At 37.9% G+C, this 8,409-nt stretch overlaps 1 long non-coding RNA gene across 2 annotated transcripts; it reads right to left on the reverse strand.

Annotated features, from left to right (window-relative positions):
* Positions 1-1,856: 1,856 nt before the first annotated feature.
* On the reverse strand, positions 1,857-6,160 carry LOC137170992 (uncharacterized). 2 transcript variants are annotated; one of them, XR_010924699.1, is made up of 4 exons: positions 5,896-6,160; positions 4,233-4,320; positions 2,987-3,099; positions 1,857-2,272 (listed from the first exon to the last, which is right to left on the reverse strand). It is a non-coding gene; the product is annotated as an uncharacterized lncRNA (long non-coding RNA). The 2 variants fall into 2 exon arrangements; XR_010924698.1 differs by lacking the exon at positions 1,857-2,272 and having other exon boundaries at positions 2,292-3,099.
* Positions 6,161-8,409: the final 2,249 nt, after the last annotated feature.

Below are 8,409 nucleotides of genomic sequence, written 5' to 3' on the forward strand. Positions count from 1 at the left end.
GTATGATAATGTATTCTTCCTACAGTGATTCCAAACCATTTCTAAGCGCTCTGTGCACCGCATGCCTCCAGCCACGAACAAACCAAAATCTGCCTGCACTCTTTGCACACTGCACACTTCCCTGTGCTTCATGCTGTTCGCTATGATTCACAAAAATAGGTCCCAAATGTACAGAATTTCATACAGGCTACGCCCTCTACTGGACTCATTAAGCTCGAACACTGTTGAACACAGTAGGAGCAGTACACTAAAACACAGCGGTTGATCCTCACCCTGCTTGCTACATCTGCGTGGGGCCTCAGCACGCTGCCTTCAATCTCCAGGAGTTCCCAGGCTTCCTGGAGTATAGAGCATTCCCCATAGGCTATAAATAAATGCTGTATAATATAAGTATATTTAATAATATGCGGGTTATGTACAACATTATATAAAAAGGGTGAATATATAAGCAACCTGCAGTTCTTCCACTAAATGTAAAATAAAAAACCTAAATACATAAAATGATTCAAGTCATAGAAAATTATAATTAATACAAGTCATAGAATGAAAGAAATCCATTGTAAGATGTATAATGTATAAAATGTGTAACTGTTTAAAACAAAGTTTAATAATGTATGATAGCATGAAACACAGTAATCAATTTTCGATCCATTAGTTCATCTCCCTTGCCTGTGGGTACACACAGTTTGACAACTGTCCATCTCCTGGATCCTATTAGTCCCATTACCTACAAAATACTGCATGTGTACATCTTCCTGTGCAAGGCAGAAATAAATGACAGTCAATTTTGTCTGGCCTTGTGGCAAAATAAGGCCTCCCAATTTAACTGTAGTTCCTGGAATCGCCTGTCAATTGCAGACCCTAAATATGTCCCACTTAGCTGCACAGCGTTTGTCACTGTCCTTGGCAAGATGGTGAGGGCAAAGAAGAGCCATTAAGGGTAAATATTTTTTTGCAACAGGGGTCTTATTTTCTTAATAATTCCTTTAGGCTATGTTGACTCACTAACCAACTTGAGAGGTGAGATCTGGGGACATAGTTATACAGCATCGCTAGAATGAAGTTCAGAAAGGCAAGTAACAAAAATGGTCAGACAGTCAATTTGTAAACAAACCTGATCCTTTTTTTTTTTTTTGATGACACACATACATACAAATACCAGACAAGAGGTTCGGACAAACCACCCCAACATCTATTAAGAGGAAAAATATAAAATAAAATGCTGCAATGCAGGTTTGAGAATGCAAAAAAGAGAGACTGCATCTAGATCCCCGCTAGTTTTACCTTTCCACATCTCAGATCAATAGTGTCTATCTAGTTAGCTTTTGATAAATTGGGAGTCAATGCAGTTTCCTCCCCCCCTCCCCCCACTAACTGTGGTTCTTGGTCTTTTATGAAAACAAAACTTGAATGCTTATTAAAACCAACAAAAGCCTTTTTTTTTAGTAATTGCAGTGAAATGAGGAGGGCTACTCGGTAATACATCTTCGGAAATACAACAAAGACATCCAAAGTGAGTCAAATTTGACACTAGTGGTCATGTTTACCATGATCCCTTAATTACAACACCAAGGTATATGATTCTATATTCAGGCTTGGGCACATTGTTCCTAACCCCAACTCTGTATAAAATGCTTTCATCATTTGCAGGGCACAGTGCAGCCCTCTTGGAGTAAGAGAGAGCTGTTCTTATTAAAAATAATAATAATATTAAATAAATAAATATAATTTTATTGATTTTAAATATTTTTTGTGTGCATGAGAATTGACAAAGAGTCTCTCTGGCCCTTAAGCAATAAAACACATACAATATTGAATGATGCAAGAGAGGCTCGATTTCGTGTTGCAGTATCGTTAGAATCAATCAGCGCTTTGTTAATCAGACTCAGCTGATTGTAAAATACAGGCAGACAAATAGAATAAATATGAAAGACAGGTATAATACATTATTTTTTACACTATTCAATTATTATAATATTCCAGATGGTTGACTGAACTGAATAAAATATATGTTGTATAGTGAGGTAAATAAAGTAAGATTAACATTGCCAATTATAGCACTTTAATTGCATGCATTTAAAACATCCATAATGTACTACATAAGGCAAGCAAAAACGTAAGATTTTTTTATGACAAAGTGTTGGCATTGGATGACCTGAGAATGATAACATGTCTGTCTTTCTGTAAAGCAGCATATAGAAATAAACTGCTAAGATGAACTTTGCTCTTGACACCCTCGCATACAGCACAGGTGTGGAGGTGGATGGCAGAACTGCAAAACACAACAAACACACTTCAGTGGTCTACATAAGCTAGACTTGAATGCTGCAGGGAATTAAACTCCCCTAAACAGTATTGTTATATGTTTATTTTACACAATAAAAAAATTAGCAGTTGAAAAATGTTGCTTTACTTTGAAGGCAGGAATTGACTGCATGGGCAATGACAAAATGGATTTATTATAGAATAGGCTCCACCAGCTTCTTTGTGGACTGGTCTTGAGTGCATTTGGTTGTTTAGCTTGGGATGTACCATTCAAGGTGTTAACTCACCTGCACCATGCAAAAAAAGGAATAATATTTATCAGCAGTCTGTCAGAAGCTTTAGTTTTTAGTCTTGATAGTGAACAAGATTCTGATCAGACTGCAAATATTGTAAGACACCAACAGAATTTTTTTGTGATTCTGTCTTCTCTTTATATAATGAATTCAAATAAAACTGAATGACACGCACACACACACAAAAAAAAAAAGATTAATAGAAATCTTGAGCAGACAGGCTATCCACCAGTGTAGCACCGTATATGGATAAAACCTGATTGAAACATAACCATTTGTAGCTCTTTCTGCTACGGCAGATCCAACACCAGGATCATCATGTAGCACACTGGCAGTGTTGGTGTGCTGATGTCAGTCAGAGGGTGCTATTATTGACTGTTGACAGAATAGAAGTGTTAATCCTCCACTGTTGATCGCACAAATGGTACCTTTTGAGCCAAATGACGACTCGAAGAAAGCTCTGAGTTTTCACAGTTATCAGACTCTCGTGATGGGAGAGTGCAGATAGAACCACCTCCATATATTATAGTGTTGAGCCACACTGAAAAAAAAAATAGAGGGAAAAAAAATCTGACCTTTGTGAATGAACCTCTGTCAAATACAAGATCAATTTAAATTTACAAGAAATTGTAGAGAAAAAAAATCCTAAACACAGCACTAAACAAAGGGATGAAAAAAGTGAGAAATACGTTTTGGTCCAGTTAATAAACAGTATGTATGGCTATATGGACACAAATATATACACATACACACTAAGGGAATTCATGAATGAAGCTAAAACCCTTTAATCCATTGGCTTGTTCTACGAGCAGGATTTTTTTTTTTTTTTTTTGCATGTGCACCTTATCTGTCTTTTCGGAGACATATCTAACTACCTCCCTATTACTCTCCCATTATACGCTGCCACTCTGTGGCATTTTCACAAAACCTTTGCTTCAGTGAGAAAACACGATGGCCTCCAATTGAAAGCATGTTAAAAAGGTCACACATCCAAATAAATGCCAACGATGCCAAAGTATTTCCCCTTCTATAAACACTCAAGCAAAACAGGAGTTTGCTGCACATACAGGGAGAGCCCAGTCTGGTTGAAATGACTTGATGTAATGTGAGCTTGGCCTTTAATTAAATAGCGCAGGATTGATTGTTTTGGCCACAGCTGAATGGAACTGTAGAAGAAACTAAGCTTCATTATGACATGCCATGGTGTCCAATATGATTAGATGGCTTTTAGAGGGTAATTAAAAGTACTGCTCTCTGCAAAGTTCAAAGCTTTTGTTAGAAAATGCTTATTATTGCTTGTTTTTCTTCAAATAAATAAACTGCTACCAATTTCCAAATAGATTTTCTCTATATTTTTCACGCAAGCTTTCATAACGATTGTCAGTGAGGAATGGAGCACAGGCTCTGCATTTGACTTCAACCCCTATCTGACAGCCAAACCTGCTTGGGATATATTCAGCATGACTTTTGCCAAGGTTATAGAGACATTTATCAGTACTGAGTTCTTGCTAAACACAATAGAGGAGGAAGAAGAATGAGGGCACTCTCTTAAAGCACAGGGCACTGCATGGCTGAACTTTACATCTTATAAGCCAAGTGATCTGTGTGTGCAGACAATGGTGTCATATGAAGCTATATCTTGATTTATTTGGTTCTCTACATTCATTCACTTACCTCTATTACTTACAGTGCATCCCTGTTAAAAGACAGCCATGGACATGGACTGTTTGTCCCTTTGGGATTATTGGCTGACTTGAATGATCTGTGTAAGAATCAATAAGACAAGTAAATCAATTCATTTAATTCATTTTTTGCCTGCTTATTCTTTTTCAGGGTCATATATGACTGAAGTCTATACGCAGAGAGCACAAAATAACGTGAACTATTGAGTATTTACAATCCACCATGCAATGCATGTCTTTGGGGTGGTAGCAATAGCACTTGATGTAAACCAAAGTAAACACTGTACAGGGTGAGCTCTACAGGGCTGTGACTTGAACCTATGTGCCTCTTGCTATGAGGCAATATTAACTCTCTGCCACTGAAAATAACTGCTGAGGTATGATACAGCTACATTTTAATGAATGCATCTCATGTCTTTACATTCACTGTCAGTGCACAGCATATGAAAATATCTTGAGGCTTTATCATGCACATGAAGTTGCCAAACATATGGGCCTACTCCAGCTACTTTCTTTACATTCATATACCCAGTATGAGGTACAAGCCAAGTAAATGAAGCATGTCATGCAACATTTTCAGAATCAAAACTCTGGTGCTGGTTAAAACCAGGAATTAATTTGGATAAAATCCTGTTGCTTCCCTGAAATTTTAACGTCCATAATGGTGGCATTTTATCAACATAATGAAAAAGTAAATGGTGTGGGGTAATAAATGAATTTGTTAAATGAAATGGAAAATGAAATGTTGATGTAGTATGAGCCATTCTGCATTCTCATTGTATTTTGCGCTACCATGCTCAAGCCCCACATCAGTGTCACACAGGCGCACATGGCTGCAGACTACATGGCAAACCTCAAACAGGGACCTGAACCTAAATACAAGAGTTCAAATCACAGCACATGTTGTTCTTGGTGATAACAATATTGCATTTTAGCCATGAATGTATGAAGAGAGCTGTATACAGTGTGGCTGAGTCAGCCATGTTAATGATTTTTCCAATAGGCAATGATGGTACTGGTACTGCAACAACAAAGAAAAAATGTCATCACTATTGGGCAGTGACACATTAATAACATGTTATAGTAATGTTATTACTTTTTTCAGTAGCACATAATGTAAGGGATTACAATTTGAAATAAATGTATTACACCTACTAGCCTACCCTAAGTAATATTCTATTACTTCAACAATTTAGGGGTTGGCTTACCAAGGGTTTGATGGTTTAATAACAATTTTTATGCTGTCAGTGGAGAGACTGGTCTTGGACATGTTAGCTTGAGAGAAGAAATTATTCTGTTATTTCAAGTTTTTTTATGTCCATGTTGGGGCTTGTTAGCTAGCCACAGTAGCTTTGCATTCAAAACCAATCTTCCACATAAAATACCATGCGTTCTAGCTGGTGTCATATACCATATTTAGCTGGTATGGAGCTATTCCAAATGAACAGGACCTGACTATCATATGTGTGTTGCAATTATATTAGTATAGATAGCAAGTTTAACACTCCAAATGAAACAAAATTGCCTTAAACTAGAGGTTAGCCATCATAACTAGTCAGGTTACTGACTTCGGTTTGGCTAAACCTCCATATGGATGCGACATCTCATTGTTGTGAGATGCTAATACATAATGTGGGCTTTAAGAGTTGACTTACGCCTTGATTCCACTGGGCATGGCTGCGACATGGTTTTGTTCAGTCCTCCACACAGCATCATACCCCATTGGGAGCATTTCAGAAGCGAAGTGTTTTGCTCCGGCAGCACCAGAGGGAAGGGAGCCAACCCTCACCCTGCTTTTGTTCCCCCAGCCCACAGCATGAATGGCGATGGCAACAGATGCCGATTCAGTGGCTAACATTAGCTTAGCGTAATCTACCTATTAACGATGAACAATAAAACTACAATACGACATTCCTAAACCAAAACAACTATCAACACCAACAGCCTTTCTATCAAAAATCTTAACCAGGGTGCTGCCACTTGTCATATCTTAACATAGGCTCATTGAAACAATGTAACCTAACTAAACACGATGCGGTTCACACAGACATTACACCTACATTAGTAAGAGTAAAGTACTAATAAGATGTGAAGTGTTTTGTGACTTTTACCCATCTGAAAGAATAAATGAAAAATATAAAGGATGAGGTGGCTGATACTGCCAACTGAAGGAGCTGCCAAGCCACCGCTTTAGAGAGCTGAACATTGCCCACAAGCACTCTCGTGTCTTTCATACTCAAACAGAAATGTATACGAAAGTGTTAGCTAATATACATAAAACAAATAAACACACCAATACTCACTGTATGACATTAACACAAAACAATGAATGCACGTTACTTATCACTGTAGTCATAGAAAGACTGCTTGCTCTTACTTTGAAATGCGGAAATGTGATCACGTGCTATCCGAAAATGACCAGTGATACGCGTGGATTTTCGTTCGGACCGGCGGAAAGTTTGTTTCAAAACTCTGTGTGTGTAAAAAGCAAATCCACATGCGTAGAACTGAAATCCACAAATGTTTTTTCGATTCACAAATAAAAACTAAGTTCACAAATACCTGTTACCTTTCCTGTTGGAACGTCATAAAATGTTAGGAAGATATTCACAAATGCTTTTCATTTATTTCTAAATTAATTCAATTTATTAATGTATGTATTTTTAATTTGTGGAATTTGTTTGTGTATTTGCAGATCTGTTTTATATTTGCAGACGTTTACAAATCTTTTTTTTGTATTTGTGAAAGGTATTTATATTCACAAGCCGTGTTACAAACTTTCTCATTTTACAGCTAAACAGTACACTAAAGTATTTTTCTGAAAACATTTGAGGTGTAAAATAGGTGATGCAGTAACAGAATCTTGATTCATATTTGATCAGCACTGCCTAATTTGATGGTTTGATCTGAGTTTTGCAAGCCACCCACATTACACTGGACAGACCTCATTTGTATAAAGTTGAGAGTGAGTCGTGATTATGCAAATTCAGATATGGCAGTTGGTCCATCAGTTCGCCGTGCCGTATCCATCATGCACCACACAGCTGGATCTCCTGCTCTCCATAGAAAATGAATGGATTCTGTTGACTTGATATCTATCAACAGATCCAGTGTGTCTGCACCAATAGTGTGACCCCTGTCTAGGCTTTGATATTAATACAAGTGAACTTCAACAACAAAGATAACACACTCAGTGTGGGTCAGAGTGCCATAACAGGCTGTTTTCTTACAATCAGGGTCACTAACATAAATTCTGTAAAGGAAGTTAAAAGTTGAAGTGTCTTGCTGCAGTGGTGCAGTGCACCAATCAGCAGGCTGATGCTCTGGAACTATGCTATCAGTGGATAACCAAAACTACACACAATAAACCCCCTTCTCCCCCAACAAAACCACTACCAGTGCTACAGCAAATCACCACAAATCAACAGGTGAACTCCCACTGCACCAAAAGATAAAACTGTAAATTAGCACGATACTCAATCTGCAAGAAAAACACAGGAGGTAAAACAATGTTAAAATGTAAATTGAACAAAGTAAACGGCAACCAGCACCTTGCCTGTGAATTGTTCACAGGCAAGTGAACACTGCACCACTGCAGCAATGAATTGTTCACAGGCAAGGTGTGAACATGTAAATCTCTGTCTAAACATAGGTAAACACAGCTTAATAGTAAACATTCTCATACCTTGCCGCTGCCACTGCTCCTGGACTGTTATGACCCTCTACAAAAGAAATAATAAATTGTTGGCAGACCCACATTTTGTAATTCAATCATTCTGTTGTAAAAATCCAACAAATTCAATATTTACATAAGAATCTAATACCTCAGGCTGCGTTTGCACCCCTACATTACCCTGACAATGAAATAAGCTTAATTGAAACACAAAGAGTTTGTTTAGCTTACCATGGGGGCATGGGCACAGGAGTGATGACAGGAGCAGGAATGGAGCTGACACACCTGTGCCCCATTTGCCTCTTAAAGGTTGAGGTGCTCTCACCTTGATTGGCAAAATTGTGCCTGGGTCCTGGTGTCCCGCTACTACATTAGTAATGACTTTGTAATGTAAAGTTATTTTACATTATCTCAGTGTCTATGTGATGAAGCTTGAAGTGTCTCTTCAGGTATGTAGTATTCGTCCCAGCTTTTTTTTGCCACAGGGTTTCTCTCC

The sequence above is a fragment of the Thunnus thynnus genome, chromosome 19 (genome assembly GCF_963924715.1).
Source record: "Thunnus thynnus chromosome 19, fThuThy2.1, whole genome shotgun sequence".
Taxonomy (NCBI): Eukaryota; Metazoa; Chordata; class Actinopteri; order Scombriformes; family Scombridae; genus Thunnus; species Thunnus thynnus.